Source organism: Zingiber officinale, chromosome 1B, assembly GCF_018446385.1.
Source record: "Zingiber officinale cultivar Zhangliang chromosome 1B, Zo_v1.1, whole genome shotgun sequence".
NCBI classification, from domain to species: Eukaryota; Viridiplantae; Streptophyta; class Magnoliopsida; order Zingiberales; family Zingiberaceae; genus Zingiber; species Zingiber officinale.
The window spans coordinates 84979175-84991197 of NC_055986.1; the positions used below are offsets into that span (position 1 = coordinate 84979175).

The following is a 12023-nucleotide window of genomic DNA, read 5'->3' on the forward strand; positions in this document are numbered from 1 at the left end:
AAGAAGAGAGGAAGAGATGATTAGGGCCGGCCACACCAAGGAAGAAAAGAGAGAGGAATAATAGAAGATATGTTGTGAGGTGAGGAACCTCTACCCCCTCTTTTATATTCCTTGGTCTAGGCATATAAGGAAATTTAATTATAATTAAAATTCCTTTATTCTCCTTTCCATTGGTTAATAAGGAAAATTTAATTAAAAATTCCTTTTAACCCTTTACATGGTCGGTCATCTCATGTGCTCCAAATAAGGCAAGTTTTAAACACAAAATTAAAACTTCCTTATTTGTTTCCGGAAATTTTTAAAATAAAAATTTCTCTAATAATTTTTCCCTTCATGCTTGGTTATAAAAGGAAATTTTATAAATTAAAATCTCTCTATAAAAACATGTGGATGATTTCCAAAAAGGAAAGTTTTCTATAAAATTAAAATCTTCCTTTTAATCTACAAATAAGGAAAGATATCAAATCTTTTCTTAATCTTTTATAGAAACTATAATAGGAAAGATTTAATTTTAAAACTCTCTTTTAAATCATGAAGATGGTTACAAAAAAGGAAAGTTTTATCAAAAATTAAAATCTTCCTTTTAACTACAAATAAGAAAAGATATCAAACCTTTCATTTAATCTTTTGTAGAAAGCTATAAAAGGAAAGATTTAAATTTTTTACTCTCTTTTAAAACTATGGTATCCACATAAGAAAAGATTTTAAAAATAAAATCCTTTTATTTTATATATGGCCGGCCACACCAAGCTTGGGCTCCAAGCTAGGGCCGACCACCTTTACTTGGCTCAACCTTTGGCTTGGTCGGCCCAAGCTTGGACTCCATGCTTGCTTGACCGGCCACCTAAGGTTGGGTAGGAAGGTGGGTATATGTGGGTATAACACTTTATAACTAAGAGTCTACGATAGAGATCGAGAGGAGGAATTGATTTTGGTCTCCCGATGAAATTAAGCTTCCCGTGTTAGCCCCGAACACCCAACTTAATTTCATCAATAATAATTCATACCATTAAAGAATTATTATCACTACAACAAAAACCCTCATAGACATCGGTTTTCCACCGATGTCTATTACATTTTCGACCGATGTCTATGAAGGCGATGTAAAAGGTCTGCCATTTTAGACATCGGGTTAAAACCAGTGTAGTATCACTTAACGACATCGGATGTAAAACCGATGTAATATTATATGTTAATAGCACCAGTTTTGGCAGTGGTATACGACCAATGTAATATTAGTTAATGACACCGGTTTTGCAGTGGTAGAAAACCGATATAATATCAATATTGTTTAACGACACAAATTCAATTTCTAAAATAGTGAAAAACCAATATTATCACCAAGCAAATCATAAAATTAAGTTAATATTATTAATTCACTAAGAAAATCACAAATAAAAATACACCGATGTATCTAAACACACCAAGTCAATATCTATATAACCAACACATAAATATTCTTCTTACAACATAAAAAGATAATAGATATTGTGCACATCAAGTCAGTATCCACAAATTACACATAACTATTCTTCTTACAACATCAAAAGGTAATAGATAGTACACAAATATTCTTCTTACTGGTGCCAATGTTATCCTTCTTGCTCTGTGCAGAGATTTAACTAAATCTTCCCCTGTAGTTTTATTTGTTAATAGACAATTTTCTTTATCTATTATTGGATGGGCAACTCTGCTTATTTGATGTCCTGAGGGTGACAACTGATTGATGATTCTTTGTAAAGGAGGCTTCCATCTTAAAGGAGCCACTGGAGGCTTTGGGAACTTTTGCAACATCCTTCTTGGTTGTCCTCTCACCATTTAATTGATTCTCCAGTTCTCTTACCTAAATAAAATAAAACAAAATAATCTGTTATAAGGCATCTTAAAGGGTACCATGACATTTGGTTAAACTCGCACCTTTGGTTCATCAAGAGGATCATATTGGCCAATCCAGTCCTATGGCCAATCAACAAGATGTGGCATTAAGATTAGACAATGCATGAATATAAAAGCAAAGATTAACTTACCACAGCAGGAATATCAAGTCCACGAGCAGCAACATCAGTGCAAAGCAGTATATACCCTTTTCGGCTTTGCAGAACTCAAAGAATGTACTAGTTCATTTTTGCTGCTTCTGCTTTCCATGGATATCGAGACAATCGACATGAATGTATCTGAGAAGCTCAGAATGGTACTTGACCAAATTGCATGAGGAGAAGAAGACCATTATCTTCTTCGAAAGGTTCCTCTTAAGAAAAGCATATAAGACCAGAAACCTTTTATTGCTAGGCAAGACACAATAGCCCTGCTGCAACCCTTCGACGGTCAACTAAGAAAGATGAATTTGTGTCAACCTTGCTATTGACAAAACAACTGAGTAAAAACAATGATAAAATAAATCTGGAGATTACCTTCGACCTTCCATCATCAACACCTACATATACAAGCTTTTCCTTAAATGACAAGTTCGTAAAATCCTCAACCTGCAATTTTTTTTTATAAGTTAAAGAAAATGAAAACCAAAATGATTATGAATAGTAGTTAGAAAGAAATAGAAACCTGCTTAGTTTGGGTAGCTGTAAATAGAGCAGTTTGCCTTGTCTGCGTATTTGGGAGTGAATGTGATAATTATAAAACATGATGCCGACTTTGCAACACTCCTGTAATAACTATAAACCGAAGGGAACTAAATAGCATACCTTTGGCAGCCGCTTAAATACTTGCTCCATGTCTTCCTCAAAGTTAGCCTCCAATATTCAGTCAGCTTCATCGATTATAAGAAACTACATTTGGTACACCAACACCCAAAATTAGTATCTCAATGTCAAACAAAGGAACATATGAAAATAATTATTGATCTCGTGGTTAGGATTAAACATGCTAGCAAATAATCATTAGCATGGATATGCGATAAGATGAAACACGCAACTAGTTGGAGAACATAAGTAGAGCTCATTAAAGCAAAAAAGAAAAGAAACAACAGATCATTTAGTAAAAGGAAATCAATGAGTACTGAGGGCATTCAATGGAAAGATATACAATTTCAGTATGCAACCACTTCAAACTACATCCAGTCACCTCCACTTTGCCATTGTAGTATCTTTCTCAATATGGATAGCATGTTGTGCTGTGCTTAGTTACATTCAATTTCCAAAAACAAATTTCAATAGAACAATGATAAATGAGATTTTCAAAAAAGAAAGTACAATTCCTCAATCCAATAGTCAATGGTTAAGGTATTGTTTAAATCAGTTCCTCACTACTTTTTCTGCTATAATTCCATATAATTGCATAATTTATCAAAACATAAATGACCAGGAACCAAAACATTGAAAACAAGAATAAGCCAATAATTTAGATACATGGGATCAAATGCTTTACAAAAATAAACCATTTACCATAATTTTACTTATTTGCTCAGCTTTTTTGATCTGCAAATTTGAAGTAATCTGTTATACGACAACTGATTTGAAAGAAGCTAAATATAGTGATGCATGGTGTATAGTAGATTATTATAATTTTTCTTGGAATATATAAAATAATTTATTCACACTATCTTCAAAAAGATTCTACTTATATTAACATAATAAATTTTCAAAAGAATAAAATGAAAGATTCTTCCTTCATTCTTAATCCTCATAAATCTAAGCAGCATGGAGGAGACATGATTATAATTAAACTTCCACATAATCAATAGATGTGAATTCACATTCTGTGATCCGAATACATTAACACTAATTTATTGAAAGGTTCATTAAACATGAGATTGAAAAGGAACATGAATTCTTCCAAAAAAAAAAAACAATGCTCCAGCTCAATGGAGGTGCAAAATGTGGGCTAGAGAGCACCTAGAACCTTGGCCTGCATATTCCTTGTCCTCTTAGATATAACTACTGTAACACCCTAAATTTCATGATTTGGAGTCCTAAAAGATCTTATTAAAATCTAGAAATGCTTTAGAAAAATTCTAGAGATTTTTAGGAATTTATAGAATAATTTTATGTAATTTTCGGAGGTCGTTTGGTATTTTTACTAAACGAAAGAAGTTTCGACAAAAAAATGCCCAAGCCAAGATTCGAACCAAAGACCTCGGACTCGAACCAAACCTTACCCGAATCCAGCTAACCAACTGTTCCACAAGTGTTTCATGAATGAAATAGGAAACGAAATATATTTAAGTGGTTATAGATAACAGAAATAAAAGGATGAAGAAGAAGGGCCGGGCCGAGGTTCGAACCCGCGACCTCGAACCCGACTCGAGACTTAGGCGGAGCAGATGACCAGGTGTTCAAGCAGTTTTTTTGTGATTAAATAGATAGCGAAATAATCTTAAGCCATAACAGAATACCTAGTATTATAAAGAGAGATAAGTTGATGTTATCCTGTGACCCAAAACCTAATCTCCTCTTCGATCTTGCGCGGCCGGCGTTCCTGTGCCCGGGCGGAAACGAAGTCGAGCCTAGGGCTTTGTCTCCGGCAGCCGGCAAGGACCTTTCCCGTGAGATCTTCACGTTCTCAAGACCCCTTCAGCGAGGAGAAGGTGTAGACGCAAGAGATCGCCGAGATTTGGAGCTCACCCGAACCCTAGAAGCACTAGAAGGTTCCTCCTTCGGCTGTGAGTCAAGGAAACAAAGGTGAGTTGCTACTCACCTGCAGTAGGAGTAGTTCCACAAGCTTTGATTCTTCTTTGTTTGCTTTCGGGCACGCTGTATAGAATTGGAATTTCTAGAGGTTTGAGAATAGTTTTGAGTTTTATTTTGGTGTTTCCTTCGAGTTTTGAGACGTGCTGTTGAGATTGTGAAGTTATGCTTGCTGTCGTGAGTTTCTGAGAAGGGATTGGAGGTTTAGGATTAATTTCGGTGTTGTCCTTATTTGCTTAAATAGTTTGCAACCTAAGAATAGATTTGTAGCATGCAGATCAGTTTCATGTTGGAGTATTTTGTTTCCTTTGGTTTCCTGCCGTGCCACTGAACAGGAGGGGTTATTTCTTTGGTTTTCAGATTTTAGTTGTAGAGAATCATGTTGTTTAGACCTTTGCTTAGATCTACTTCTTTTATTGCTCTTCCTGGTATTGTTATGTCCCCACGGAATGGAGTTTTGGAATTTATTCTTAGCTTGGGCCTGAGGCATGTGATTTTGATTGTCATGTTCAAGGAAGTATAGATGGATTCGGGTTTAATGAGGGCATGAAATTGTAAACGTTGTATCTCTTTAAGCGTGAGCTTTTGATGTGCACTTCTGTATATCAAGTAGTTTGTGAGGTTGAATCCATATTGACATTTGCCTTGTTTTGACAGATTAATGCTTTCTGTAATCATATTAGTTTAGTTAAGAATTTTATTATTGAAAGTTGTAACATGTAGGGTAAGCTCTAGGGAAAATGACATTGTTATTATACCCTCGAGGGCCACATCGACAACAACTGATCTATCTGATGATATGTGTTCATTTGCTTTTAAAAGCTCTTTTAAGTGAAACATACAGTTAATTTTCCTTACTTGAACAAGCATGAACGACCTTCATTTTTAGCTCCTTTGTGTAGCAAATTTAGTTTATATAGATATACATGAGCAGATCTTTTAGCTTTCATTTGCTAATAATTAAGCATGATTAGTTTAACATGAACTGTTATTAAGTTTATCTTGTAGTTGATTGGCTTTGCTTTATTTTATATAGCATGCTCAGTTAGTTGCAATTCTCTACTTGTTAGATCAACTTACAGTGTTCTAGTAAGCTCTAATAAAGGATTATGAGAAGTATGAGTAAAAAAAAGAAAGAAAAAGGTCAAGATCTTAAGTAGATCCCAAAGTCAAGACTTTAGGGATTTTAGGCACACAAGGTGTCTATTAAAATGCCAAGGCATTTAAAGAAGAAGTAATTAAGATTATAAGTATTTTACTTTTAAGAAGAGGCTAGTACCCGACTTCCGAGGTTGTCGTTAAAAAAATCCAGGTATCCAATTCTAAGGTCTTGGCCCTGGTAGACCGAGGTCTGCTCTTTTAGGATTGGTGGCTCGCTATCCCAACCTATTAGGGAACGCGCATAAGATGGTACTACGCCTGGGCCCAAGAGAAGTTGATTACTATTTTGAAGTATTAAAAGTATAAATTTTTGAACAAGTAAAATAAGTTTCACATCAGTACAAAAGTAGTAAAGAATAAGTTTTAAACAAGTGAGATAAAAGAATAAGTTTAGAACAAATGAATTAAGTTTTACTTTGTTTTAAAATCAGCAAGTTGAGTTTTCTTTTATGCTAGCATGTTATTTAGATTAGCTACTGTTCTTTACTATTAGAAGAGCATGAGTAGTTTACTGTTATTTGCTACTTATGAACATGATTAGCTTTACATGTTTAGTATTTCAGTTAGTTTGATTTCTTTACTATTGGATTAGCACGAGTCACTTTTTTTTCCTTAAGCATTCAGTTTTAGCATGTTTTTATTTATATACATGCATATCGAGATTTTGTGAGTTAGATAGCGCTCACTAAGCATTTTGCTTATAGTTTGCATTCCTCCTACTGCAGATAAAAGATAAAGGAAAAGCATAAAAGGAAGGCGACAAGGAGATGCTGTGACGATGTGTGATGCCAGGACTATGGAAGTCTTGGAACTAGAAAGGAGTTCCTTAAGTCTTCTTTCCTTATTCTTTTTTTTAGCTTCTGCATTTTAGTTATTGTAAACATTTGAGACTGTACTTTACACTCCGTGTCATTCAAGTTTATTTTTGTTCTAGGTTGCATGTAGGATGAGTTCAGTTTAGTAAGTAGATATTTGTGTGTTTAATACTTATTTAATTGCTTGGGTGTTTGATAAATGTTCCAGCCGCCTGTGGCTGATGTATACTATGTTTGTATCTCAGTTTATGGTCACCGGTATAGGGGGGACTCTGTCGAAATTTTTCGGTAGAGACTCTTCGTGGTTTTGATCATACCGGTTAAGTAGAGTTAGTAGTTAAGTAACGGTCACCTTAGAGAGTAATATAGTATAGTAAGAAGGGTGGTCGTTACAACTACAATCTTGGTAAAAATTAAACAGAATCAAAGCAAAAGGAATAATATTTATCCAACTCCAAGGCATCAAAAGAAAATTAGAATATCAATGGAAGAAGTAACAAATAACATTTGATCTTCACATACTTCAGAACAAATACTATGACAAATTGTCAAATAAAAACAAATGTCACATAATTGCACAAATAAAATTGAAAAAGAAAACCACCGTTTATACGGATAAGAAATGTCAATTCCTCACCCAAGTAGAATCCTTTACCACACTTTACCTCAATATTAATAACCATTAAATTGATGGGATAATTGACCAAGATCCTGATACAGATAGTAAAGTGTAATAGCAAAGTGTATAAATACAACCTGATTTAGATTAGGAATACTGAGAGAATGACCAAAATATAGAGAAAATATCAGTGAAATTTGTAAGGTAATCAAGTATAGTATTTCAAGTTCTCTCTGCAATCTATCTAAAACATACAAAAATTATATTAGTAATTTCTTGTTATCAAAGAGGTTGAGATGAGACATGCATAAGACTTACAGAAAACTAGGTGTTATGCAACTTGTATTAAAACAATCTGCCAGCAATGTGTCCTATTCTTCTACAAAACAAAATTGTTATTATCTTCTCAGAAAATGGGATAATATGAAAGAGTACCAAAGAATTAACAAGAGATTAATAGAAGTGAACTGATAAGAGTTAAGACTACTGATTTACGAAGGAAAACATACTCATACAGACGATCCAAATGCAGAAAAATAGGAATAAGCATTACAATAGAATTCTTACAAACACAGGAAAATAGGAACAATAATTAAAATTGAATTGTTAATCACATCAAAAGGTCCAAACCAATTCAAGTTTATCTAGTACTATATATAATACAAATAATCATTTAAGTAATCTTCATCGTGAAATCTTTGTAAACATGAATTGCTAAAATTCAATAACCACCTAAATAAAACCAATAGGGAGGAGCTTTAAAAAAAAGGCAAATCTACCAAAACAAAGGAAAATATCTTTGTTTATGTAAAGTAGATACTTTTAATTCCACATTTCTTGCATGCTTGGTTGCTTTCATCTATTGGAAATTGACAAAGCAGAATCAATCAAATGAGAAGGTAAGCAGAAAATATTTTGTAGCAAATAGTTGCTTACATGATCAAGAAGTGGAGATATTGCACTAGCATTCACTGGATGTTCTATCACATACGTCTGCAGAGACAATGAAGACAAGAGGGTGATTTTCAATCCAGGGAGGTGAGAGTATTTATGTAATTAGCATAGCACACTACAAACAGACAAGACGCTATGGTGTAATTTCTTATTTCACTTTTTCTTATGAAGTTATAGTCGAAAAACATGAACTTATGTTCAATATCCTTAAAAGCATAGCAAAAAATCTACTCCTGGACAAAGAACCCTAATTGTCCCTCCAAAAAAATGAAGCAGAAGCAAAACCAATCAAAGATTTGTACCTCTGACCTAAGAAGCGAAGTCAAAACCAAGAATAAAAGTAAATACTAAAAAATATTAATAGATCTACACCATCACCTTAATTTAACAAGCTTTAAACCCCTCAAAAGAAAGTCTAGCGATCAAAACAACCAACGCGAGGAAATTCCAACAAGGAACTCAAAAATCCCAACAGATCTAGCCCAGAGTCGACCGATTTCCTCCAAGAAAACACTAAGAAACAAGCTAAGCATACAAGGATCAACGAGGGATCACCTCCGCGTTTGACGAGAGCCGCCATGAGTTCAGACGACGAAGGAACAGCCCCGAGGAGCCAAATCGAGCACCAACAGCGAAAATAGCAACGAAATCAAGATGATTTCCAGGGAAAAGGACACCAACGAATCAACGGAGAAACCAGAAAGCATGAGGAGAAGAAACCCTAAGAGATGAAGCAACCCGCGAGAGGGCAAAGACGGAAGGGAGAGGAGAAGAGAAGTGGAAAGAGGATATGGATGTGGTCGTTTGGGAAAGCGGGGCATTCCGCAAACCTCACAAGGGAGTCGTGTGTTGATCCTGATCGGGAGACGAAGGAGTGTCAATCTAGGAAGGGGAAGGACGGCGCGATATAGGTTTAGGTTTGGAGGGAAGAGTGAAGCGTTGTAAATTTTGGCTAAGTATTGGTGGAAAAATTAAATTATTTTATTTATCATAGACACCGGATTTTAAAACCCGCTGTTAAAATCAGTGTCTATTAACGAAAAAAAGGCGCTCATTGACATCGACTAAAAAACCGATGTCTATGAGCAAAAATCTGCGCTCATAGACATCGGTTTTTGGAAAAACTGGTGTAAAATACTCAAAGACATCGGTTTTTGCTTAAAATCGTTGTTGTTCCACCGATGTCTATGAGGGTTTTTCTTGTAGTGTATTGAACTACCGCACCAATCCCAAATTTCATTTTGGGCTCCTTCTTATCATGAGTGTGTTAGTCTCCTTGTGTTTAAGATACAGAATACCCACTAATTAAATGAGTTACTGACAACTCACTTAATTAGTATCTAGCTCCAAGAGTAGTACCACTCAACCTTATCGTCATGTCGAACTAAATTCACCTGCAGGGTTTACATGACAATCCTTATGAGCTCCTCTTGGGGACATCAATAACCTAGATTACTAGGACATAGTTTCCTTCTATAATCAATATCACACAATATAAATAATATCATTTCCCAACTTATCGGGCCTATTGATTTATCGAACTAAATCACACCCTTTGATAAGTCAAAGAAATAAATACTAGATATATGCGCTTGTTATTATATCAGGATCAAGAGCACACACTTCCATAATAACAAAGGTCTTGTTCTTTTATTCAGTTAGTATAAAAAGAACTTACCTTAAATGGTCTAGCTCAATACACTCTGAGTGTACTAGTGTAATTTTATAGTTAAGATAAACTAATACCACATTATACTACGACTATTCCAATGGTTTGTTCATTTCCATCTTAGTCATGAGCTACTGTTTATAATTTATAAGGAATTGATAACATGATCTTCTGTGTGTGACACTACACACCATGTTATCTACAATATAAATTAATTGAACAACTACACTTAGCATATAAATGTAGACATTTGACCAATGTGATTCTTTATTACAAAAATAAATGTTTACAAAAAGCTAGGCTTTTAGTATACACTCTAACAATTACACCCTAAACAATAAGATCTAATGACTTACTAGAAATTTTACCAAATGACACTTTAAACAAACTACCCTAATTAATCTGTAACTAAACTAGACCGAATAAGACTATTGAGACAATTAAACATCTAAAGTAATTTTGACCAGTAAACCTTAGAAATCAATTCTACAAAATTCCTAAATCAAGAAACCAAAACTGAATTCAGAAATTGAATCAAAACTAAAGACCTAACTAACTCTGAACTTAGTGCGGATTAACTCTGAACCATGAATTACGAAATCAATTTGAAATCAAGAGGTAGAATTTCCATCTCAGTTGTTAACTAGAATAGAATTCAAATCTGGATGTGGGTTGCTGTGAAGAATTGCAAAGTAAATGTAAATCTAGCACAAAACTCTGATCTAAGTTATGGAAAACATTCTCAAATTCAAATCTCAGATCTAATCATAGAAACTAAAACAGAATTCAAAGAATTAAATTGCATCCACAAACTATAACAGAAAACTAGAACAGAATTCTAAGAACTTCTAATCTGAACTACGAAATCAGAAATGGGAAGTGTTTGTGTGAGAGGAAAACCCAACAAACAATTGATCTACAAACATAATCTAAAATCTAGATTAAGAAACATTCACAAACTCCAAATCATAGATCCAATCCCTTCTCTTTGCTGATCTGCACAGGAGCTGCAGGGAACACCCTTCAAGCTCTCAGCAGCTGTATCAGATCTTTAGCCAGTAAATAAGAATCACCAAGCAGTAGGGAACACCCTTCAAGCTCGCGATCTTGTTGCGTGAAGAACAGAGGAAGACATTGACATTGGAAGCTTCAATCGATTGATCAGTCCAATTTCAAAGCTACGAACATATATGAATGTGGAACGAATGCGGAGGCTTCAGGAAAACTCCTGCTAATCTTCGTAGACGCCTAGAAACCACAGATCTAGGGAACACCCTTCAATCTGTCGTGGATGCGGATCGCGAAGAAAATGTCGCGGATCTAGGGAACACCCATGGATCACGACCTGTTCTTCAATTGCTGATCGCCAAGAAACCCTGAATTCACTATTGAAGACAGAACTGAAATCTAAAATCTGGAGCAGTGAACGGATCTTGCGCCCGTGCTGAGGAGGAAGACACGACACGATGAACAGTAGAGCAAGCCACTGTTCATCTTGCCATTCCTGGGTTTTTCTTCTTTGCATCGGGCCAAGTTCATTGTTTATTCTGGTTCAATGACTTGGTCCAGTTTGGTTACAGCAACAACTGATTTGGCCCACCGAGATCAACAATACATTGGCGCGGATCAACTCCATGTTCAAGCTCACTACTTGAGTGCATCTAATTGTAATCTATGAGCCCAAATCTTCACCTACAACCAAAATTGAAATGTATGAGACACAAATCATGAATAAAAAGTAGCTAATTGAATTAGCTCTAGATATATCTTGAATAACAAAATCTAACTCCAAAATCAATTTCTCAACTAAAATGAACACCAAAACCAATCAAATTGAATCAAAATACAAAACCCATTTGACACATCATCAAAATCCTCCACACTTATTCTTACTTGTCTCAAGCAAGTTAAAAAAACTAAAGTCCTACTTAAATGGCCCCCCCCCCCCCCCCCTTAACACAATCTGACACATGATTAGAAAATTGAAAAGGAAAGTCATCTAAGATAATAAAGTTCAAAGATCTTAAGCATTCTTGGACACTCACTTTACTTCCGGTTAACTACATACTAACTTCCACTTTCATGAATGAATTAAATATGTTTCCCTCTCATCTCACAAGATAAAAACTCTGTGGTTCTCATTCTCATTCACAATGTTGATTTTG

At 34.9% G+C, this 12023-nt stretch overlaps 1 long non-coding RNA gene across 1 annotated transcript; it reads right to left on the bottom strand.

Annotated features, from left to right (window-relative positions):
- Positions 1-2471: 2471 nt before the first annotated feature.
- On the bottom strand, positions 2472-2719 carry LOC121976047. The gene is made up of 3 exons (XR_006110505.1): positions 2700-2719; positions 2560-2601; positions 2472-2483 (listed from the first exon to the last, which is right to left on the bottom strand). It is a non-coding gene; the product is annotated as an uncharacterized LOC121976047 (long non-coding RNA).
- Positions 2720-12023: the final 9304 nt, after the last annotated feature.